Source organism: Falco rusticolus, chromosome Z, assembly GCF_015220075.1.
Source record: "Falco rusticolus isolate bFalRus1 chromosome Z, bFalRus1.pri, whole genome shotgun sequence".
NCBI classification, from domain to species: Eukaryota; Metazoa; Chordata; class Aves; order Falconiformes; family Falconidae; genus Falco; species Falco rusticolus.
The window spans coordinates 63,423,876-63,449,721 of NC_051210.1; the positions used below are offsets into that span (position 1 = coordinate 63,423,876).

General features: G+C 36.6%; 1 long non-coding RNA gene across 2 annotated transcripts in view; it reads left to right on the top strand.

Moving 5' to 3' along the window:
* LOC119141325 overlaps positions 1 to 25,846 on the top strand; it is a 188,912-nt gene that overhangs the window by 87,959 nt on the left and 75,107 nt on the right. For both annotated transcript variants that reach the window (XR_005101903.1, XR_005101904.1), the window contains exon 2: positions 10,080 to 10,205. This is a non-coding gene — a long non-coding RNA (uncharacterized LOC119141325). The remainder of the gene's footprint in view (positions 1 to 10,079; positions 10,206 to 25,846) is intronic.

A 25,846-nucleotide genomic window follows, 5' to 3' on the forward strand; every position in this document is an offset into this window, starting at 1 on the left:
GGTTTCATCAGGTGGATGAGAAAATAGTACAAGAGTGATTTATGCTTCTAGACCAGAAAGTTTCTTTTTAGAAAGATATACTTTACTTGAATCTCAAGGGAAGCAGGTGTTGTATAAAATCAAGAGGTTGTATTAAGGTTTTAAACCCTTTGAGGCTGAGTTATATCTGAGGTTTTAAATTCAAGAATGAGGGAAATCAGATAGTTCTGAAAGAGGTGTTTCAAAATGGTGAATTACCCTAAGTAATTTTTTTATCTCTGAAGAAAAGTAGAGTTAGAAAATTTTTATCAAATCGGAAATTTTGAAGGACAGAACAAGCAATGCCACTGTTATTAGACACTGTAAGGAAGAAAAAGGATATGCTTCTATAAAAATAAATTGATTTTCTTTGTACAACTAGTAGAAACCCATGAAAAACAATTGGGAGAATATGAATATATAGTTTGCAGTTTTGTACAAAGTGAAAGAAACCTGACATGGTGAATCTGTAGGATAGACAGAACGGCATCCTTCAAAAAGCTGGAATTTTGCCCAAATGAAGAAAATAGAAAACATTATAAAATCTGAGAAGTTACATATAAAAATATAATGAGGAAGACCATAAAAAGGCAATAGAAACAAAGGTAGGAAGGTATAAATATCTGCTAAGAAACCTCCTCCAGATCATGAAGTCAGCTGTGGAGATTTGAGGTACATAGCTAGGATTAACAGAACATTTAGCAAAAGCTTAGAACAGGAGAACTTGTGAAGCCTCTTAAGACAGATATTTTTTTCTTGAGACATCAAATGATTTGCCCCAGATTTAGGTAATAACAGAAAAGCTTATTAAATAAACAAGTAAAGTGGAGGACAATCAACAGAACAGTTCTAAAGGAGCCCAGGAATTAAACAGATTAATTACCAACTCTGAAAGGTGATCTTGCCAGAAAGCAGAGTTTTGTGCTGTTCTATGTACTAAAAATGATTTGGAAAAAAAATAAATTGGTGATACTAAGCTATTCATGGCATTAAAGACAACTATGTAAAATTGCAAAACTGCAGAATGTGATAAAATAGCAGATGAAATCTATAATGAAATGCAAAGTGATACACATGGTGGAGGGGGGCAAGCTTAAACTTGCATGATAAGCTCTGACTGAATATTGCTGTGTAGAAATGAGGTCTTCAGGCAAAAGTAAATAGTTTAATGAATATGTTAGCTTGATGCTCTAAGGGCAAGGAGGAAGCTGAAACATTGGGAAGTGTGTGGAAAACAGCAGAAAACGAAGTAGAGACTGCCATTATGCTGGTGTGTACATGCCAGGACCACTTGCATGTTGAGCAGTGTGGAAGGTTCTGGTTAGACATTTTGAAGTGTAGCCATTAATGTACTATCCATTCAGTGCTAGGAGCATATGCACGTTTGAGAATTTGCAGTGTATTTCAGCTATTTTAAGTCAGTTAATCAGTTCTTCCATTAAAAAGAAAGCATCCTTACAACAGTAGTTATTCAACAGGTGGGAATCTGGGGCCTGCAGTGCCTGATCTTGGCGCTATTCACTGGGCTGTGCACGGCGTCGGGGTGTGTGATGTGTGCAGTGTTCTCTTGCATGCCTTATGTTCAAAGTTTGTGAAAGAAGGAAGCCTCCCCAAGCACAGCGCGATGGAGAAGGTTCAGAAGGGTGACAGGGATGATTCAGGATCAGAAATCAATACACCGACCAGGACAGTTTAGGCTATGAAAGAGATGTCTGAGGAAGAACGATGTCTGTCCCTCAGGGGTGTTCCTGGTACGCTGTGGGTGCAGTCCCCTCAGGAAGGTGATTCCGCTCCGGTGCAGGTTTCTCATGGGACTCAGTCCCCTCAGAGGGGCACCCTTTGGGGGGAAGTACCTCCTTTCTCCAGGCACATCTCCCCAGCACCTCCAGACCCCCAGGGCTGGCGCCATAACCGCCTCTGACTGGCTGAGCACTGGGGCATGCGGTGCTGCTGGCAGGGTACGAACCGGTGGGAGCCAGCTGCCACTGCTTCAGGGAAGGGCACCTCCCACAAAGGCACCACTGCCGCCCAGGTCCTTAAACCTTGCTGTTTATACCCAAGAAGCTGCATAAAAAAGAAGGTACGTGAGTGGGACAAGACGGGGGAGTGTGTGGTGACAAGGACCTGCAATGGCCTCTGCTGTTCCGTCCTCAGGGTGGCTCCCAGCCTGGCTCAGCCCTGGCCCACTGGTGCACTCCCAGGCGGCTGTGCTAGCTTCAGAGCCAGGGCTGGCAGGCTGTTCTCGCCCCTGTGCATGGTGTGTGTGCTGCTGTGCTGGATTTGAGGCTAAATTTAATGTTTTGAGTGCAGGCTAGGAGTCATCAGTGCCAGACAGTGCTCCCAGGTATGTCTTTCAGGACAGATGTAGACTGATGCAACCTGGTATCAAGCACGTATTTCACTTCAGTATGAGGACTTCCCTGACAATGAAAGATGACTTCCTTTTAGTTAAAACTCTACTTAAGTAGAAGTTAGCATTACTGTATAAAAGGTGTTGCTATCTGATGCTACTCTTACTTCTCTGCCAGCACAGGCAGAGCGCCAGAGAAAATATACTTTGTCATTTACTCTCTCCAATATTTTCTGTCTTCCTTTGATCTGGTTTTAGCATGAGAAGAAGCTTGATGAAAAGAAATGTTTTAACAGTTAAAAAAAAATTATAGATGTTATCTGATTGTAAAATAAGACCAGATTTTTTTCTCAGTGTGTTAAAGGTGAGCAAGAACTTCTTTGCTTGTGATCATGCTTGGTAGTATTTTATATTTACATTTAATAGGGCTGCACATACTTTGGGGAAGGTCTTACCTTGTTTTAGTCAGTCTTGATAAAATCCCTAGGACTGAGTCCGTCCAAGTCCCTGGCTGTGAGTTCTCAGTGTTAACGTGTAAAAGTGATGAATAAAATACTAACAATTGTTCTGTAAGTTTATAAATGATGTTATTGCTTATATAGTAATAAGGAAAATACTTTTAGAAGAAATATTGTCACCCAAAATTTCCTCTTCAGTGCCCCCTCCCCAGACTCAATGCCTGATTGAGTTGCCCAGCTTTCAGCTCGCTTTCTGCTCTAAAGCATTTTTCTGGACTAAGTGATGGGCAGTTCTGAATGGACGAAAGTTATCAGAAAAAAAAAAAAAAAGAAAACACTAAGTGACTTCAGTGTCCCCCTAGAGGTCATGCTGTAGTCTGCTGAAATCACATTCCCCTTGTCTTCAGAAAACAGAGAAAAAGTACTCAGTCCTTAAAATTATCAGACATCAATTCTTGCATTGTGTCAATACAGTAATAAACCTTCTCAAAGAACTTTGGAAAATTGGAGGCTTCCCCTTCTTGCAAAGGCTGAAAAATTTTCTTAAAAAGTTGTTCTCATAACCTGCATTTTATGCATTTCAAGTGTTGGAGAAAGTGTATAGGAAAGTAATTTTCTGGTATTGTTTAATTTTGTTTGACAGCATCTTGGGATTTTGCGTCTGTCCCCCAAAAAGTGTACAGTACTTAACAATCAAGGGCTGACAATAAAAATATTTATGTTAGCTGATTGCTGGAGTTGTAATTAATACTTGCAGAGGTGTTATTATTAAAGTAAATAATGGTAAGTACTACTTACCTTTGAAAAATTAAAGAAAAATGGCTGAAAATACATTTTTCTGCAAATGTGATGAGTTCATGTCTATCTGATTGAAATTAAATTTTGGCATTACCTTGATCTATGTCAAAATTCCCATTTTGTCCATTAGAGAGATTGTATACATATAATTCATGTGAACAGAAGAGTTATTTTAGGAACAGTAGGTTCAAAAAAAGCACTAAAATAAAAAACATTTATGAATTAATTCAGTCTATTTGCCATGTTTAAATGCTATTTTTATGTACTCTTCAGAGATGTTAGTATTTTATACAATATATTTGTCCAGTGAACTCCATGGTAGTTCTGAGACTAATTTTTACAGCAGCATTTTTAAACCCTGGAGAATATAAGGAAAGTACAAATGATTAGCTTTTCAGTGTAATAATACAAGAAAGGTTTTTCTCTCTCCCTCTTTTTTTTTTTTTTTACTGATGTAACATTACAATTTTTTGGTGCAACATTCATGTTGCTTGCTCTGCATTTAGCCAAATGTAAAGAATGTGGAACATTCACACTCATGCTAATTATGCTTTTTTAAAAAGCAATGTAAATGTATATAAACAGAGATATTATATGCATTCTGTTTGATCTTATGGCTTTCTATAGAAGTTCCACTGTTTTTTAATATATTAAAATACTTGAGATTTTTGCAGGGTCATTCAATTTCTGGATATTTGTTTTCTGTAGAACAATGGAACTAATTTAGTTTAAACATTACCTTGCACCTTATTGTTTAAATTGATTTCTCTCTGTTTTGAAGAAACCCATGGTTATGCTTTGCCACATGGTTCAGGAAATAAATGGCCAGTAGCATGATAATAGGAATGCATTTGGCCTTGAATATTCAAGTATTTATTTGCACAGGTCTCTCTTAATTACAGATTTCACATATCTCAGTCATAGCTTATCTGTACAAACTAGTTTTCTCTTCTCAATCATAACTAGAGAAATACAGTGACTTGCCTAACATAAGAGGGATGAATAAAAGTGACCATGTACTCTGGAAGAAGATGGATCTAAATGTATTCTTATTTTGGGACCTCTGTACTCCTCATGCTCTTGCCTCGCTTTCATATCTGTTCCAGTTGTCTAGGTCTTTCACAGCCTGTTGCTTTTGAAAATGTCATCAATGTGGCTTAACAGATTCATTGGAGTGTCTGCTCTTTTGTTTCAGTTTTTTTTTTTTTCTTTTGTATGCTCTTGTGCTGGGGAAGAATGATGTCCCCAAACAACAGCTCCAATTGAAATTAAGCAAGCCGGCATTAAAATGTTCCAGAATCAGTCCTGGCCACTGAATGAGTCACACTGCAGAGACAAGCTCAGTCTTTTTGGATTTTTATTCTCGTTTGTTGCAAAGGGAGCATGCTTTGCTTGTCTCTGAGACTGAAATCTGTAAACAACATACTTTTTCAGAGCAGTGCCAGGTTTCTTACAGCCGATCAGAGAGACAGGAAGATCATTCAAAAGATCTCTAATCCTGTATGTTGATGTGCTTTTTTCGTCCCGTCTTTGTAATTGAAAGAATTTTGGTTACCTTATCAGTCCAGAACTGCTCAGAAATAAAAGACATATCAGAGATAAAAAGTATGAGTTCTTCATTTCATTCATGCATACGAATGTCGGGTGGCAACAGGGAGTAAGACATATCTTAAGTCCTTTTTACAACTTTTATAGAAAGATTTTAGGCAGTGATTGGCAACCTAAATAATTGTTTGAAGTTTTTATAGATTGTGAATGTTTCCAAATGATAATGTGTAACAGTTGTATTGCTGTCAATCAGAAACGAGAAAAAAATGTAATCCTAAAGCTATATTTTTTTTTATAAAACACAGCTCTAATGCAGACACAGGTGCCTTAAGAGTCAGATTTAGTAAAATAGTAAGTATCATAATCTTGCTTGTTGCCAGCAGTCTACTCCCCAAAATCACTTAATTCTGAATTCATGCATTGAAACCCCTTTGCTCAGGTTTTCAATAGTACCTAAGGTAAACAAACTTAAACTATATACATATGAGTGACCAAGCACAACATATAGGCATGTAGAGTGTTAACTCCTTATGGAAGACACTATCTTCGCTTTAATTTCTGTTTGTTAAATGCCTGGTAGAGAGTGGATAGGCAACTGTTGTACACAAGCATTAAACACTCCATGCTGTTCATAGTCAAGTCACAAATATTAATACAACGTAAGAATTTCCTGGCTAGTTCTTTCAGAAACTGTTGCCTGTGCAAATTTCAGTGAATGTTTTTGAAAAATAAAATTAAAGGAATGAAAGGCTATCTGGCAAGCAGAAAGGGTACAAGTCCGTCAAAATATACAGCAAGGATTATTTTGCACTGTTCTGTAGTTCTTTTTAAGGAAAATATGCTGCTCTCATGAAGAGACACACATATATACAAAGAAACAAACAATAATACTGTAAATGTTACAAGAGCTTCTCTTACTTTTAAAATCATGCGATTGACTCTGGAATCTGCTCAGATAGTCTGACCAAATTTTTTATTGCTTTTCATTTGTCCTTTTTGAATATTGCTTTGATTTGTGATTTTTTTTTTTAAACTAAACTTATTAGAATTTCCTGAGGTGAATAATGTTTTGCTTTGTGTGAATATGCTGGCTTAGTCAATAGACCTCCACTCCATGCAAATATCATGAAAGTGTAGTGAAAAATACAGCAAGAAACAGAACATAAATGGGAAGTTGTTTTTATTTTGTCGTCTCTGAGAATCATAGAGTCATTTAGGTTGGAAAAGACCTTTAAGATCATTGAGTCTAACCATTAACCTAACACTGCCAAGTCCACCACTAAACCATGTCCCTAAGTGCCACACAATCTCCTCTTCAGAAAAATGTTTTGTAATTGAGCTACCAACTCAGTAGAAGCCTTTGCATCTTAATTGTCCTCTATTTTTTAAAAGCTAAACAATATCAGAAAAATCTTCAGTTTGAAGTCACTAACTTTTTTGTCCGTCTTTGTTGTGTTCAGTAGTTTCTATATGACTTTTAATTATTGAGGCTTAATGATTAAGGTGATGAAAGAAAAGTGTATATATATGGTTCTGCTTGAAGTCCTAATACCATCTCTTTGCACCATGCCTTTGGCTAATGTGGTCCTATCTGCCATGTTCAACAGGAATGAGGTTCACAGTGTTTTGAATGAAAACTTGGGAAGCTTTAAAGGTCTGAAAGTAGGGCATTTGACTGTACGACTCATGTCCCCGTTATAATAAACTGCACCTGTCTGGGTGCTGGAAGCACCTCTGGGCTAGTTCAGTGAAGTCTCTTCCTGTGATGATGTGTGATGATTCTAAGTATTACATCAACAGAAAAATAGTGATCAGGGAATGTTCTTCAGTCTCTTTCATCAAAGGTACATTAGACAGGAAGTAATCTCTTCAAACCTTATCCTAAAAATGAATAGCTTTTGTTTTTCTTTGGTAGTCTATGATTTTTAAGAGCATTGCTATCCTGCCTCCTGGCTGTGGTGTGGACCTGTACATTACAGATGTTCATACAAACATGACTGAAAATGTTTAAGACGGAAAGTCTCTTTTAATATGTGAAAGAGATAATTGACACCTGTTTAATGTGCTACTACTGCTCTACTGAGTTAAAGCTGTAAGTTTGTACCTTGGTTTCATACATAGTCTCAGATATTTTACGTGACTGCTGTGAACTTTATCTAAATACATTAACCAGTTTAATTAGCTAAGTATATTTTTCTCTGGTGTGTATTTTGAGCATTGCTGGAATGGATTGAGCAATGATTTATTTACTTTTATGTTCATTTACTTCTGTAGCTATTTTAAATAGAAAAAGTAACGTGAAGTTACTCTTTCGTGGACACTGATTTCTATGTAGAAATGACAAGTAATATATCTGCCACTGAAAATTCTTTTTTCTGTCCCCAAAACTTAGATAGATAAGGTTTTTATATATACCTATATATATTCAAATATGTTAGATATAGTATTATATAGTATTTGAGTAGTATATGAATAATTGTAGTAAGTTTTCTAGGAATGCAAATTCTCTTAAAGAAAGCCTTTAACAATATCCCAGAAACTGATTAAGATCTTGTGAGTTATTTTCAATGCAGTCTCTACTACGCACCTCCTATGTGCTCCCAAATCTACAGAAGTGATTCTTAGTTTTCTCACGTAAAGTCTCCTACCACCCATGTGTAGAAACAAAAGAACTGCTTTTGCTTCTTTCAGTGGATTAGAGGGAACACTGGAAGAAGATCTTTCTTCTGCCATGTACTCTCCTTAGATATTCAGTCAGTCCCAACTTTTTTCCTGCCTAGTTCCCACAGCATGGACATGATGGATTTCTGTCCAAGACCTTCACAGCCAGTGTACCCTGGCTGACAAATGTCCACTGGTAGCCAGGATAGGTATTGCTGACAATGGAGGAAATTGAGCCATGGCTCCTGGAAGTGAAGATTGCTTCCCATCCTCATTCTCTTCTTCCATTGAGCATGCACTTCTGGTAATGCCCCTTGGAGAGAGACTTGGAGAGGTAGGGATTTCATGTATCTCTGTCAGCATCATTCCAGGTGGAAGGATGACACCAGTCCAAACTATCAATCTCGGAGTTAAACTCCAGTCCACTCAAATCAATTTCCTCTTCCACCAGTCTTTCATGGTCTCTGATGTTTTTGATGACCACTTCATCTTGCAAGTCCAGTGGATTTTTTCGTGTGGCCACAGATACGAATGTAATCTGCAATGGCTGACTCATATTGTCAATTATGATGTGAGGGTATACATAAGCTAGACAGCACTACCTTCAAGAAATGCCAGGCTAGGCCCAACTATATACCCACAGACACAGGCTCTGGGCAATGGTATTAAATCAGTGCCAGAATTTGTTTCATCTTTGAAAATAACTATTGAGTGGTTGGTGAAACCAATCAACAGGGAGGAGGTAACAGTAATTCCATCACACTGGAGCAGAGGTTAACATAGTGACCCTGAAAGGGCAGCCAGCAGGACTGCAAGGAGGTGTAACCACTGCAGCTCTAACTGCAGATTAGATCCTTTACTTCAATATTGTAAAACTGCCAACAACAATATTTGTATATATGATATCTGAATACGAAAAAAATCAGCTGTTTCTTCAGCAATTGGCTTTGTGTCTTTGTTACTGGCTGCTACCTATAAAAATTAAACATGTAAATAATCAACATATATTTAATATTTATCTGGAGGAAGTGGCAGAGTTTTAGAAAACAAATCAAAAGATCAAGTAGTGTGCTGAAGAGTTACTCATGCATTGAGATGAGTGGGTTTCTTAGGAAGGAAAACTAGGCTTTTAGGTCTGCCGCAGGTTCCCCTATGGGGGCAGGAAACTACACTTGTTGATGTGTATACTTGTGAATAAATTTGACTCAATATCATACTGTTCTTTAAGAGTTTATTTTCTGTTTTGGCAGAGGTGGGCTTCAGAGATTCTCAAAAACTTAGTCATTTTAAAACAGTATGTTACACTACCAAAACTATGCTAGTGTGGGTGATGCCTAGCCTAGAAAAATATTTCTTATACCCGTATGAAATGCATCAGTGGTGTGCCTGCCTATGAGGGAAATAAGCTATACCTGTAATTTTGCTGGTATGATTGATCCTGTATTAGGAGATTTTAGTAGAACAGCTCTGTTGGTCAGAAATTGCACTTTACCTCATCTTTGGCTGACAGACCTAAGCAAAAAAATATGTGCAGAGATCTACCTGGCCCAAATGAGAATATAAATCTTTCGACTGCCTGATCCTGGAGCATATGAATTTCCCTTTAACTCTGATCTTCCATAATTACTGCCATGCACTTACCCAGAGGCTGACAAATGCTGCTTTTCAAAGCTGCCATGCCATGCCATCATCAGTTGCTAGGGCTTTTGCTTAGTTATTATTATAATTCAAAGACCAATTTGTCAAACCTTGACAACTATATGAAACTACACAACTGCTGGTGTAAGCATCCTTAGGCACCTGGATTTGAAAATTACTCTAGCTGACCTTCTTCCCCTAAATTTAACATATATATGCCAGTCTGAGTAGCATATAAATTAACGGATCCCCTCAGATTTAGAAATTCACTAGAACACCCAACAAGGCTTATTTCACTATTACAAACAACACTGCCAATATCTAGTTAAATAACTGTGGCAAAAACCGCTGCCTCAGAATTCTGTAACCTTCTGTGGTTGTTTGGGTTGGCATGCATTTGTTATTGACCAGAAAGCATGCACGGGTCAGAATATGGTTGTGTTTCAGGGTAACAGTATGGCTTGAATGATTTAGTGATATATGAAACATCTGCTGTATTGGATCTTTGAGTCTTTGCAACTTTCATGCACAGAAACAGTGGTTTATGCCTGGATGTTGTACAACTTGCAAAGACTTGATGCTAACAAGATAAATTAATTTCCTTTCAGTGTAATAGCTGGTATTTGGATGGTCAAGGGATAAAACCTCTCCTTTGAAACTTGCAGAACACTACTGATTTAGTCAGAGTCACCATGAACAAGAATGCCTCTAGTCTACATGAGAAGAACGAAAGTGTGAGTATCAGGTTTTCTTTTTCTTGCTTCTATTTTTTCCATACTACTGATGCGTGTGTTAGCCTTTCAAATACCACTTTCTGAGTAGCGTAGCAGCTGTAATGAAAACTTCATTAGTTGTATCCTATTCTTGTATCTGTAGCCTAAATAAATATGACTTGTACACAAAAAGATGATTACTGAAGACTAATAAGTTTCAGAGTGATTTTTTGTAATTGAGACATTAATTTTTCAGAATGTATTTTACACAGTTTTTAAAAATGAGTGTTTTCTTGAGCATTACTTGAAATGTAAGCTTACATATTACCTATAATGTAGTCAGTCATAAATATATTCCCCTGCACTGATGTTGGTATCAGGGACTGCACTCGTTTTGATAATGCATTGTTGAAATGTTGACTGTGTAATATTCCAGGAGACCAATGAGAAGATATGCTAATAATATACATATATTTGGATGAGGTTGAATTTTGTTTGGTTTCTGTCTTTGTGGTGTTTTTTTGTCCTGTGTATGTATGTCTCTCAATATCTAAGAGTACTCCTGAAACAGAGAGTTTTGGATGCTGCTGTAGCCTTTTCTGTCTCCCAGATGCTTGTGGAACAACGTTAATGCATGTTATTATATATCAATGACACTGCTTTACAGGCACAGACAAGAACTGAATGTTCCTCTCTGAAATGCAACTCCTATGTTTAAGCTGTCGAATATGCCCCTTCTCCTAATAGGCAAGGAAACTTCATTTAAATTATTTGATAAGTAGTAATAGGAGAGAAAAGTTCCGATATTCAGCTACGAGGACACTGCATCTACAGGGACAGAGCATACAGTTATATTTCCTTGTTTTTGGAGAGACTCCCAGCCTGTATGTAAACAGAGTTCACTTGAGAAATATTCCAAATCACTTTGGATCCAGATTTTTTGTCTCCCCATGAGTATCTTCCACATTGCCCTGTAATGGCATTGGGATCGCTCTTTGCTTTGTTGCCACTAATACCTTGGTGTATCTGTTTCCTTCTCTTCTTTGCTGCCTCAGTTTTCTAATCCATTGGGGTTGTTTGTTGGATCAGGAGGATGAGCTTAGTTGACTTTATGCAAAATCACTCAAGTTTCTCCCTGTTCTTTCAGATACGAGAAGGCAGTGCAGACATTGCAGACAGTGCAGACTCTCTCATCAGGTCTGCTGTGGAGCTTTCTGAGTCTGGCAGGCTGTATCTGCTTGAGCTCCTGGCTATTGGGACCAGTTGTTCTTATTGGCTTATTCTTAAGAATTTCTTTTTTTAAAAAAAATACAATCCTCTTTATGTAGATAACTTTTTCTTTCATGTAATTTTACTGTATTTTGCTATCAGCATGTGCAGTATGCTGGTATATATAGTATGCTATCAGCCATAGGGGGAAAGACAAGAATGCTGAATTCACCATGGTGCCATGGTTTGATATGTGGATCAAAGAAACAGCCTGATACGTCTCAACAAAGAGAAGACAAGTATTCAGTGTGTTTAAAAAAGCTCCACTGTTGCTTATGTCTGACCTGCTGAGGAATTATGTGAAGCATGATGCTGTCTATAAAAATTTTAAAAGACCACAAAGCATAAAATTTTCATGTTAGCTGAGCTAATGAGATTTAGTCAAATACAAGGGAGAGACTGGCATTGTTTCAGTTTAAGTTAACTGAAGAAATTTTTATCAATTTGTCTTAATTAATTCAAAAGATCTCAGTATTTCAGTACAAGTGTCCTAGCCTAGTATATAGTTTGTGAAAATAAGTTTGAAAAGTTCAATAAACACGTTGAGCATCTCAGGCCCTGAATGAGAATTTTTTAATCTGCAAAATAAACATTATTTTTAGTGTTAAATCACACCACATCTTTCTGTGTGAACTTAATCATAACCACCTGCATCTTATATACCTGGTAGGGTATATAAAATATTTCCTACTGTTTGTCTGATGTTTTTAAGTTGCAAAAATATGTATTCCCTAAGAAATTATTTTAAGCCATGTGGTAGTGCTGTCTAAATAATTCCTTGACTACCACTCATTGGGGGATAGTGGCACTATTTGAACAAAAGTGACTTTGGAGAGGTGTCTCAATACACTCATTGTTGAGTACAGCCAAAGATTTGGTATCACGTGACAATGACATTAAATCTTCCATCTTCCTACATGTCTTTCAATTTGAAAAGAGAAATGGAATATGGCTTTTATTTTTATTTCATGGGATCTTGTCACGTAGCTTTCAAAGAAGTTTCTATGTTTCTAGAAAGCATGGCAATCAAAGTCTTGGTTCAGTGGTTTCAGGTGTCTCTGAATATGATTTATCTAATATGGAAGATGAAACTGCAGGTACATGTGAATATTTTGGTTTTTTCACCGAATGCAGAGCTAACTGTGCATCAAGAACTAGCTGAAGCTTAGTTTGAGTGTAGGATAATAGAAACTGCATATAAAAACCCCATTATTAACATTTCCAGATTTTTCTGACAATACATCTGATACTGTTTAAAAAATTCATTTGCAAGTGATCTTGTCATTGAAAATATTGTTAGTATTTATTTTTATACTTCCTCCAGTAGATTTTTATTGCATTACTTGTACTTCATGTCCTCAGACAGCAAAATATGTATAATCCTGCTAGTCCTTTGCCCTCTCCCTGTCTGTTTTGCATTGTATTGCTGTTCACTCTTCGTTGGTAGGCTATGGAGTTGGATTTAACTGCATTTTGTAGTAAGGGTTTATGTAGTACTTAACTCACTCTTGCTTACAGCATTCAGTGAAGATATCTGCATTTATGTCCTTTCAGTCTATGTGTACTATTTGTCTAGTCCCTTTTAATAAGTTTCCTTAGGTAGCTTTTTGGTTTTTAAATGGTTTCCTCATAAATATATTCCTCCTTTCTTGAAATGTCTATTTTTCTGGTGTCTTGAACAGCTTAGAATATTCTAGATGTTTTATTGCTTTAATTTCCATGACTTGCCATCTGGTACTCCTCAAAACACACCTAAGTGGTTTTTTTTTCATTCCCTCCCTCCCTCTGACTTGGTTCTCTCTTCTCCCCTTACGAAGTTACTTCCAGTATAGGATAGAGGTTTTAGTTAATGCTGATCAGCTGTGAAAAGATACCTTTTTGAATATTTTTATAATAAAGCACTGAACATTATTCTTTGTGGTTTAGAAGGCCTTCATATTATTCTCATAACTGGATGAACAAGCCAATGTATTTCTACACACAGCTTTACAAATTTCAACATAATTTCTTTATCAAAAAGCAGATGAAATAAATTATTAATTGGTATTTTTGAAACAAAACTTGCAGCCTGTCTTCACTTAAATTAGCACAGCTTTACTGATGATTAACACACCATCAATAGTAAATAACTTTTCAAGAGAGTATTACAGTATCTAGTTTTCTATGGGATTATACTGGAAGCATATCTGGTCAGCTAAACTAAGATTCTACTTTCAGGTGATGAGAGTGCTAGTATATATAGAGAGAAGAATAAAGTGTGAATGTTACACTGTGTGGGTGTTCATCTTGGAACATTGTGTCAGAACTGAGTCAACCCTTGTGAAATCAGAAAGTAGCTATATTGCAAGAAAACCACCCAACCAAGAGGCTATGTTTAGCAACTGGGCCAACTTAAACTATGGAATTTCAACAGCTGCAACAACAACAACAAAAAAAAGGGTGAGGGGGGGTGTGCAGAGAAAAAAATTAGAGCTTCAACAGCATTTGGTAAGCCTTTTAATTTACAAATATCTGTAAAAGCCTACAAGTATGAGACTGATTTGAATTCATAAATGTATTACATACAAAAGGTATATTTTCAACAACAGTAACTTCTGGATAAACTACAGATCACTAGCAGGAGACACAATAGCTGTCTCATTCTATATTAAAAGCAAAGTTGTAGCTACTGATGCGATCAAATGATACTGGAACACGAAAGCGAATGCTCAGAGAAATTGCAGTAAAGCTGCTGAGAGCTTAGCTGCATGCAGAAGTTGCTGGGGGTGAGTGGGTGGAAGTCATGCGAATGCAAAGCAGACATGGAGCTCCCATACAGATGAAGCTCAAAGGGAGGCAGAGAGCTATTTGCAAACAGCTGACTCACTGAGATGTTTTCTTCCAAAGTACCTAAGGCTAGATTGTCATAACCTTTGCTTATGATGTGGGGGAGGGAAGAGGAAGTTAAAGACTTCCTTTATTCCTATGCTCATTTCTGCTTAGATTATGACTCACAGCGATGACAAGAGCCAGGGGCTTTTTGTCTGCCACTCCTCCTGTAAGCAAATGGTCAGGGAGAGGTAATGTCATCCTGTCTATCCTAGCCATATCCAGTACGCTCCTATGCTCACCACTTAGAATAGCTATTCAGCAGTAGAGTAAAAAGATACTTTACACCAGAGTGATGTAATCCTCCACAGAGAGTGTGAAGGAATTGCAAATAAGTTTGGTTCCAGGCCCTTTTCTGTCACAGTGCAGTTTTGTCAGATAGCAATCCCTGCTTTAGGTCAATAGTTCTATGTAACCAATTTGTCAACAGAAATGGAGGAAGCTTGCAGTGTTCCAGAAGCATTTCTCATAATAAATTTGCATTACTTCCAAATAAATTGATTTTTCTCTCATTGCCAATGGTTAGGTACATTTGTTAGATGATAGAAGGATGCTTAGAAGGCGATTGCCTGGACTAATCATTCTTTATTAATGGGAAGCAATTACATTACATATTCTTTGCCTTCTTCCACCCCCCCATCTGTAATACATCCTTTGCAAATGAAACAAGGGATAGAAAACGCAAAGGTGGAACATTGCTAAAGGGCAAACTGAAGCCCATTTAGTGGTACTACTTTTCCCTTAATGTCAGTTACTGTGGTTGCCTGGCAGAATAGACATTTTAAGCAGCAAGTTCCCTTAAGCAGATGCACAGGAAATGCCTGTAGAGACAGTTAAGAATTGCTTAAAGCAACTTTAACCCTTTCTGCATGTTTTCTAACATTCCTTCTGCAGGGGTTAGTAATTAGTCCATGGTCAGAGTTCAGTCTGAGAAGGAATAGCTGGATTTGATCTCTAATAAATTAGTTCCTTTTAAAGTCAATTGCTATTGATTACATTGCTTTGGATTATTGTACTGTATTCACGTGTACATTTGAAAATCCCTTTCTAATTGTGGGATTATCTTTTGTGGAGAGAGAAAAGGTTCTATAGCAGGAAGATACTAGTGTATTCCTAACAAAGCAGTTGCAAATGTGTTTCTTTACTCCCAGTTATTCTGCATTTCTTTCTGTCTTCCACCTGCTCCAGCCTTTCATGGATGTTCTAACTGTTTCCGCCCATCCTGTTCCAATCAGATCTCAAAATCTGTTCTCCATGCTTTTCTTCCTTCTGTCTCTGATATTTCTGACATTAATGCAGACACTTTTGTCATCATTCTCTTTTTTTTTCATGACTCATCTTGTGGTTCAGCTCCTGCCTACTTTCTTAACTAAGTTCCAGCCTTTTTGAAGCAAGTCTTACCACCTTATCTCAGGTTTGGACAGCACTTACGAGTTTGCAACTTAACAACTGTACAATTTTGGAACACGTAAATAGTCCCACCTTTATGCTAAATGGACATAATAAGCCTAACCTGTAACTCAAATGTCATACACAATCATGCAGATTTTAAAAACAATCTTTGGGCCAATAACATTCATTTAGTTAAATTACATCAACAGAAAAATTCTCTTGGTAGTTTGCATGGGTCTGACAGAATTTTACAGCTCAGCTACATGAGTAAATTCTTGAAGCATAGATGAATCTTTACTTTTTGGAGCTTTTTATGTCACTGGCCTCCTCTGTCCTAGTTCTTTCTGTCTCTGAGGATAATTGTCTACATGTGAGGCTGTATCTACCTAGCAATACAGATTACTTTTATACTTCTGAATCTTTCCACCAGTGCTGGAATTCAGGCCATCTCCAAAAGGCACAGTAGGCTGTGGTACAGTGGGCCTTTCAGGGAAGGGGCTGGGAGGTCTCAGCCATTTCTATCAGAATTACATCTACTTCTGTGTTTTACTGCTTACTAATTGTCCAAAACCAGTTCTTGTTCTCTGAAACCAGCTCCAGACCTCCTGTTTTTTCTGTTTGAGGGAAGCTGCTCTCATCTTTGTAGTAATTTACTACAGTGGTGAAAATAAATTTAAATAAATCTGAAGCTCCCACTTTATGACTGTAAGGTAATATACTTACCTGAAAGACTGTAAACTTAGATAAAATACAGATAAACAGGTCCTGAAAGCAAAGGAAGCAATAGATAGATAACTAAAATGACTGAGGGCATGGACTAGATGAATTACAAAGAAAGACAATAAAGATCAGGATTTCACATATCACACTTCACACTGAAGAAGGCTGGTGGTCATGGGAGGAGTACAGGAGAAGCATGAAGGTGATGGATAATGTAATTAAAGCATAGTATTATTAGAGATGCGGACAACATGGTATCTCCCTAATTTTCTTTCCTACTTACTTTTTACTGTATATTTCTAATCCATGACTGAGTTTCTCCATGCTGTTCTCTCTTCTTTAAATAGGAAGGTGGTTTTTTTAAGCTTTTCAGTTTGTGATCACTGTATTTTTTGATGCCCTCTTTCAGACCAAATTTTGAAATTGTGCCTAGAAGGAGGCTGACTGATGCTGATAGAGTGAGGGGCATTTAAGGGGAATGAGCATGTGACTGATGCACACTATAGATGGAGGGAAATGCAACACTGTGTAATTTCTTTCCTAAAGTAAATTCCTTTCCTACTTACCTTTCACTTTTCGTTTTAAATTGCAGGTTGTAATGGTCAATATCTCTGTGTCTGTCAGAGTGCATGCAATGGCTAGAACAACTGGTTCCCCATCATGATGATGTTCTTGGCATAGTTGCAATATAAACATTAAGTAGTTTTAATAGAAATATACAGATGTCAAGCATTTTTAAGTACAATAGGTATGCTAAGAGTGCTAAAGAGAGGTAAGAAGCAGTTACATGGAGGATGTTTGTAGAAGAACAAATATTGTAGTCAGTGGCAGAATAATTTGCTAGATATTTTTATGGAAAATGGGAATGGTTTCATGCAAGTTGTTATGGAAAACCACAAATAATTCCCTGCCAAGGATTATTGTTCTTTGGCCATTAACAGCAGCAGGAGACATGAAGAATTTGAAATAGAATGCAAGTAACTGTTGAGTGCTTTTAAAGTTTGAATAGGCTGACAAAAGTAAGTTTCAGAATTGACTGCCTCTGAGCTTTTAGACTGTGCTCTTGTTATTGCAGTTTTAAAATTGTTATTGTGTTCCCTTAGCAGTGGCTTCAGAAACAGCTGTGACTGTATGTGCAAAATGAGCTTTTTTTTTCCTTGTGACACATGCAATATATTGCATCTTCTACCTGTGCATACATACATGTCTACACACATAAATATACAGCCTAGAAATCCAGAAAGCATATGCTATGAATGTACATCAGGAAGCCCTTAATGAAAAAAAAAAAAAAAAAAAAGAAGGATCAGCTTTCTTAAATGAATTCATAGTTCCATTCAGAAAATTTTCAAATACAGTTCTGAAAACAGCTAACTGCAAACTTGCTTTCTTACAAAATATTAGGCTTCTCTCACCTAGTTCACTGCATTCAGAAGAACTTGACCTTACCTAGTGTCTCAGATGGAACACTGCAAACTTTTCTCCTGCCAGCCTATGAACAAGGAAGCTGCATGATCTGTAGCCCTTGGGCAAATGCTTCTGGTGACTTGAGCTTGGGAGACCTAGTAATATCTATGAAAGTGCTGGCTAAATCTTCAGTTTCTTGCATATTTCCTTCAATACTGCAGGATCTCGGAAGATCTGGTTTGCCCATTTCTTTTCTCTCTTTTAATCCCTTTTAACTTTGATAGGATTTGGAACAAAATCTAGCTTCAAAAAAGGAAGAAAATGTCTAAATTCTGGGAAAATTCTGCTTTTTATTAGATTCCTTTAATGATTATATTTTGCTAACCAGTTTCTGGAATCTTTTTATCTCAACTGTATTGAATTAATACTAACTTACTCAGTAAACATTCTACCTGTGTATTTTAAAATACTTGACAATATCATTCTCTCATGTTATGATACTATGGTTTTTGGTCTCAGTGAAAAAATGTCTTTGTCAGGATTCAAAGAACATGTCTTTTCATAGATCTTCAATACAATTTGAGAACATAATTAACAGAAAGAGATGAGCAGCATTATTTTTAGCCAAGCCTGTGCAACAAAAGACCCCATAAAGTGCTGGTCTCTTCCTTCAGAACTAAGGCTGCGTTTATGTAAACTTTTTGATTTTCAAAGTGGTTCTAGGAGACAAACCTGTTTCCAAGATTTTTGATGAAACTTTTGGGTTGGTTGTAGCTGATACTTCAGATATAGATCTTTAATAACATTCCCAAAAGACCAAATGAGACTTTCTTCTGTTATTTGTATTTTTCACATTTAAATAGGCAGAATGAATGGAAATTTTCCCGTTCCTCCCTTTGTCTCTTCATAAAAACAATTAAAGTTGTACCAGCCCAGCAGACTTTCAGTATTATTCAATATCATTATTTTGATGCTTCCAAAAGACAGTTTATGACTTACTTGCTTCTGTCTTGTCTGTATTGGGCTGGAAGAATAAAGGAGGCTTAAACTTGTTCTAGGGTTAGCACTCCTATCTCAGACCCTGCATAGACAGCTATTTGTTTTTCAGATCTATCTGCTTTGCTTGTTGCTCTGTGTTCTGCTTCTTCCCCCCCACCCCCTTTTAAAAAACTAAAAACATTCAGGGTACTCTACCAACAGGCTCAATTACTAAGGACTTCACCTTTTCTTTTTCAGAATAGAAAATAATGGAAATCTTTAAATTTGGTGAAATTTCACTATGATACATGGCCTTCCTGAATACCAGGCTTTCTTTGATGTAACTTTCAAGCTTTGCTGTTGCTCCACCTTCCTAGCTGTTGGTTTGCACCAATGTTTTTCAGACTTGCTTATACTTTCATGGTCCTACCTGCTGGTTTAGAACATTATTTGTGTCTGTCATAGGGTGTTAGACCAGTCATCTTCCTTTCCTATGCAATATCCAGAAAGGTAATGAAAGGATTCATGCAATGTCCAAAATAATTAATCTGTTATAATGTGTAAGCTGAGCCAATTTCTGTTCTGTGTCTTAAGTAGATCATATATATAATCCTAATTGGGACATTTTGCTGCACAATGTACTACTACTATTACTAAAATTAAAAATATTCAGACTTACTAGATCATATATATCAGCCTAATTGGGACATTTTGTTGTACAATCTACTACTACTACTACTACTACTAAAATAATAATACAAAAAATTAAGTTTCACCTGAAAAGCAAATGCAGCAATATCAAAGTTAACACTTAGGTAATTTGCATGCTCTTAAATAAATACAAACCACAACTGATTGCAACATGATTTTTAAAAAACGAGCTAACATACTCAGTGTTTTGGCTAAGGCATTGAGACAGAACATCAATTTTTGTTTGGGGTAGGGGATCTTTTTTCAGTGTATATGCTGCATTTCTTATCAATTTGAATTTCTGTGTTTTGAGAACTGTTGAAAATACTTTTGAAAAACTGTTGAAAAAGTTTGAAACTTAGACAAAGGCTTGTCTACATTCTTTTCACTGCCTGTGCTGTAGGCATAATGTCACTTAATAGCCAGCTTCCATCTCTTTCTGTGGCAGAGCATTGCATATCATTGATTTACCAGCAGGGGTCTATATCTACATTAAATGACACATGCTGAGACCTAGACATTGCTTAGTAGCAATAGTCTGTAAATGGTAACACAAAAGGAAATGAACTAGGGTGGAAGTGGAAGACTTCATACATGGATAATGAGCAAAAATTTTAATCGAATTGCTATATATCTACAAGCATCTACTTCTGGCCTCTTCTTCGGTTGCTTTGCTTCAGAAAATAAAATGCTAGAAGTTTTCTTTGTACCTTCAAAAGCTTCCTTCTGGAAACAATTTTCAGCCATTGGTCTTTTCATAAGAAACCAGTTCAATGTCACAATCCAGACAGTAAAGGCTCAAGTCTCAAGGGCTTTGCTATCCAGTTTTCAAAATAAAGCAATCACCTCAGTTCAAATACTCTTACTTACTGATCCTCTCTTGATAGAGCAAATTAGACTTTCTGTGTTCATGTCTTGAAATGGCAGCTCCTCTGTCCCAGGAAGGAATTGGTTTAGGAAAGAAAAAAGAGAAATTACATTTGTAAATGAGATGAGATAAAGCAATGAAGAGCTGAGTGAGGGGGTGTGGAGTTGACCATCACAAAACCAGCATGTTGTGGCTGTACTTGGACCATTCTCCAAGTTTCTTTGCGGGATGTCCTGTCATCTCACTCTACATGTTGTCTAGCAATTTACTCTGCATACAGTATGAGTTTAAAACACCAAATATCCCCCAAAACTGGCATTCTATGCTGTACCACTTACCTTCCACACTTTGAGTGTTTACCTATTTTTCTTCAAACCATGTTCTCCTTGGGTCAAAAGATAATACTTCTAATATTTTAGATTTTGTGTTGCAAGGCTGAAAATTCCTTTTATATCAAATGAGTACCAACCTTGTGATGAGGATTAGCAGCATCCTTACTAATGAGAGGCACTACTGTTTGTCATGAACTATTGAGCTGTAAACTATTCAGCTGTAAAACTACTCTCTGATGTAAAATTTTATTAATCCTGGATTTTTTTCTCTCTTACATCATCAAATGGTACTGTGTCTTACCTACCTTTAAACAAAACTAAAGTGGTGTAAAGGAGACACAACAACGATACCTGTTAATTATCCATTTAATTACTCCTATAGTTCTTTTCCATCTTGTGACTTTTGGGATCACTTCAGACTGAAAACTCTCAGGTCATAAAATTGTATAATAAAACTGTCTTTAATTATTACTAGGTAATAGAAGCATACAAAAATAATTGGAACACTTTAATAATGTTTGAACTTGGTTATAACAGCTTCATAAATGCTTCTATTCAAAGTGCTTCTTCGTATTTTCCAAACTGTCCTCCAGTTTCACTGGTTGTACTATACCTTGTGTAGTGACGCAGTCCCAGCCAACCATTTATATTTCCTTAATCGGCACCAGATCAGAAGTTTGATCAGAACTGTTGCTATTTTACAAGCATCTGCTATTTTCTTGATTGCTTCTTAACATTTCTTCTGCGCTTTGGTGCAAAGATTTAATTAAAGTAGTTAAAATAACAGACAACAGATGTGATCTACTCAGCTACAAGTCAGCACTTTGAGATTCCTCTGTGGATGAACAGAAATTAAAACAACTATGTTTCTGTAATTTATTTCAGATACTTTGTGTACCAAATTTAGTTAATAACTGTTGTCTTGTACCCTTTCAATAACTAATAACATGGGAAATCTCAAGAGTTACCTACAGACTTTACAAAAGATATTTTGGAGATGTGAATTTCTGCTTTTTTCCAATTTCCTACTGACAATGGTCTCTACTGTTTCCTTCTTTCCTGTTATGTTACATTAAATAATCCGCAATGCTAGGCTCTTGGATGAGCAGCAGAGGTAGAGACTGGAATCTCTAAAGCTTACATATTGTCATGGCAAGCTCATCAATCTCAAGTGTGCTGCACAGTGAATGAAGTATGACTTGCATAATTCCCTGGGAAAGCAAACTGCCATGTTTTGATTGTTTCAACTACAAGAAACTAACTGTGTCTGAATGTGTCTTAAATCTTCACTTGTAATCTTCAACTATAGGATTTTATATTTGTAGAAAAGTGTGTGCATATGGAAAAGGGAAAATGAAACAGATTTTTTTCCCTAGAATATCTAATTAGAATTAAATACATGTTAATTAATTAGCTTGTGCTGATTGTCATGTCATTTGCTGAGTTACTGCTTAATGGATTTTATTATTCAGCAGAATTGTCAAGATAAAATGGGGTACAAATTAAGGAATAAATGTATTCGATATTTCTTCCCTAATCCTGTCTTCCCCTCCCTCCTCTCAGTGTTCACAAGTACTATGTTTCTGTTCATTCTCCCTCTACTTAACCATATGCTCTTAATCTGTTTCTTAGTGGGTAACAATTCCTTCTACTGTTCCAGTTTCTATTTGTGGCTCTAGTTCAACTTCAGCCTCTCCTCTGGTTGCGTTTCACCATGAGCAATCTCTCTAAATGGTAAACACAAAGTAATAGAAAAAAACAAAACACAAGACACAACCTCCACAGTATTATTATAAGGTTGAATCAATGAATAGAGATGTAATAGAGAAACCACAGTAAAAGTAGTGACTCTGGGAGAAAGAACATTATTTTGGCTCCAATAGTATTGAAAACTAGCTAAGATGCATAAATTCAAAGAATAAATATGATGCAATTCATCCATCACAGCATCACTAGGGAAAACAAAACAAAACAAAACAAAAAACCCAGTAGTGGAGTAAAGTAACTATTTTGTGGTTGAGAATAGCAAAATACAGCTTTCACAGAGCTGAATGATATTGTTTCCCCTGGAAAAAAACAATCCCTCAGGAAAAGCATCTATTGGCCTTACAGTATGCCTTGAAGGTCCAGCAAAACAAAGCTTTCAGGCTTTGGTAGACCACAAGTTCAAATACATTTAAACTGATTTATTGCTTTTGTCAAGTGTCTGTAAGGTACCTTAGCTGGCATTTTACAGAAAAGAAAGGTAATAGAAGAAGGTACACTTTATGTGGCCTTGGAAACCCCTATGCAGCTTTGCACAGGTGTCTCTGCTGGGACTGATGACCAAAACCTTCATTTTAAAAGGGCAAAAATACCATTTTCTTAATTGTTGCTGCCTGGTTGTGGTAAATAGAAGATGTGCAGTTGAACGCCCAACGTTCAGGATGGACATAAACTTGATACCAAAAGGATGGGGTCCCTTTGACACTTAGCTTTGGTTGTTTAGAGTTTTTAATCGTTATACACTACATAAAATGAATTGCTGCATGCTAGCTTTCAGTCAAGTGCAGTCTGAGCCAGAGAAGTCTAAACGGTGGGACAACATGCAGTTACTAAAGGAAAGATGTAGAACAGATGACCATTTCTAAACCAATGGTAATGCAGTCCACGCAGGCTTATCTTTTCCCCTACCTTATGAGTCAATAAGAAAGGGAGAATCTTGGTGCAAGTTAATTTATAAATTGTTGTGTGATGTCTTCTGAGCTTTTTGAGAGCAGATACGTGAGCAAAACTGTCTCTTCAGCCAAGGACTGCAGACTTGTTAATGACACGCTGTCAATATTTTGAAGACAGTTGATGGAGCAAACACAGTTGCATTGCAAGGAGAATGAGCATCATAATATTTGAATCTTGTTCCATCTAAAAAAATTGAAAGAGACAGGAAAGCTACAGATGCTGCTGGGATTATTTCAATGTATCCTCTCTTTCCAAAGAGTCAGGGGAAGGGAGCAGAAAGAATGCTGGTATAGAAACCCTTGAAGCATCCTGGAATGATCAATTTGCTAACACTCTTAATTTGAATACATTGGCAGTAACCCAAGGCTGTGCATCAAGGATACTGGCAACCCCTTCAAACATTAGCATTCCTTTCTACCTTTTTCTGTCCATAACTCACACACACCACACAATCCCCTCCACTCACTTTGAGGCTTGAAAATAAACAGTCATGTTACAAAAGTGTTTTCAGGGTGGAAATTACCAAGGGAAAGAAGTGTACAGTTTACCTTAGCTGGGGTGGAGGGGAAAAGTTGAGTATTAAAACTTTTGTTTTAATTAAAAGTTTGGGTGTTACAGGTCAGAGGAATAGCTAATAAAAACACAGATCACAGCAAAACAATGATTTTGTGTTCTTCCCTATACAGCAATCTATCTCAAATGTCCAACATTATTAAAAAATAAAAACTACTTCTGATGTAAGAATTATTTTCTGGGTTCTATAGAAAAAAAAAGTACATTCATGAAGTCACCAAGACAACACAGAAATAACATTGTAAGCATCCTTTCATTAGGGGTATGAGAAACTTCGAAATTATGGACTGGACGGTAATAGTAGTAGTTGTGTTTGAAGATGTTTGCTGTTTAGTTGGAGGTCAGAGGTTACAAGACTGTCACATGGGATGACTGTGTAGGAAAACTTTAATTTGTTGGCTGGGTTAGTAAATAGGAGCTGGGAAGGACAATAACTCAGACCACAAACTATTTCTAACCATTTCTCTCACTCATGAAGTACTAAAAAGTCTGTTTTTCCAAGTATCAGAACAGAATCTAGGAAGCTGTGTCTTCAGCAAAGCCAGTAAAGGTAAGATACATGGCTTAATATAGCATCCGATAAGCAGAAGAGTAGGGAAAAATGTTTTTAAAATTGAGACTTCTTATTGGAACATATAAACTGCCAGAAAATTGATTATATGGAAACAAAAATCTAAATAATAAAAAATGCCTTTATAAGTCTACAACATCTGGAGTTAAGGTTGTTTGTTGACATTCCTCTACTGGAGTAAAAAAGTGGAAATTTTCCTCTTGCTGTATAATGTTTTTAGCGATCTTTGCCTCAACATTTTTAACTGTACATAAATGGGTACATGAGATTTTCTAGTTTAATTTCTGGAAGCTTCTATACAATTGCTAAAGAATTCTTAAAATTTGCAAAAGGACAATATTTTCAGTTATGGGACTGAGTTTATATAGTGCCAGTTTCACAGCTGGCGAAAATTTTGTTAATATAAGGAATGGAAAGAGATAAGCAATTTATCTTGAGCTCTGAAATAAGGCACTACAAATCTGTGTCCAGATCTTGCACACTTCTATCTCTCAAACCTATCTAAATGGCTAACAATCCACCTCCTCCTCCTCTCTCCACATAACATTGAGTTTTAAGTATGTTTTAATATAACAGGTATCTAGAAAAAATAATTTTGTAATGTTATTAAATGACATGAATTCCATGAATGTAGAATGGATCATATTTGTAAGCATTTTTATTTATTGGCTATGAGAAATGTCATTTCACTAGTTAACTGCCTGATTCTCAGGTGAATGCACCATAATTAGGAGATGTTCCTACCCACATGTTGAATTGTAGCCACTTGTTAGTCTATACGCTGTCTATGTAGTGCCAGAAATCTGCTCCTCTGTGCTCATTCAGTGCTCCTGGCAACTCAGAGCTCAAGCACTAAATTTGTATTTTATGAGCTGCAGAAAATTTTATAAGCAGACTCAAGTAGTATGGATTCTAATGAAATTTGACATCAGGCATGTCTGTACATATGCCTACAATTACAATCTTTTTTTTTTTGCTGTTGCAATTTCATGATACCAGCCATGGAAACTTGTATTTTTTTTAGTATAATAGATCTGTGTTCAAAGATCTGTATATGACCAAGAAAACTTGTGGCATAATGAAGAATGGAAATCAGTGAGGGGAATGTCTAACACATTTGAAGTGATTCCTGAATTTAGATGTAAAGGCTTATTTTCTGGCATCATAGTACCATTTGCATGCAGATTATTTTACGGGAAAAGAAATTAAATTAATCAATTTGATTTTTTGGAAAGGAAATGCCTTATGGAAGCTTTGTTGAAGATGCTTAGAATAA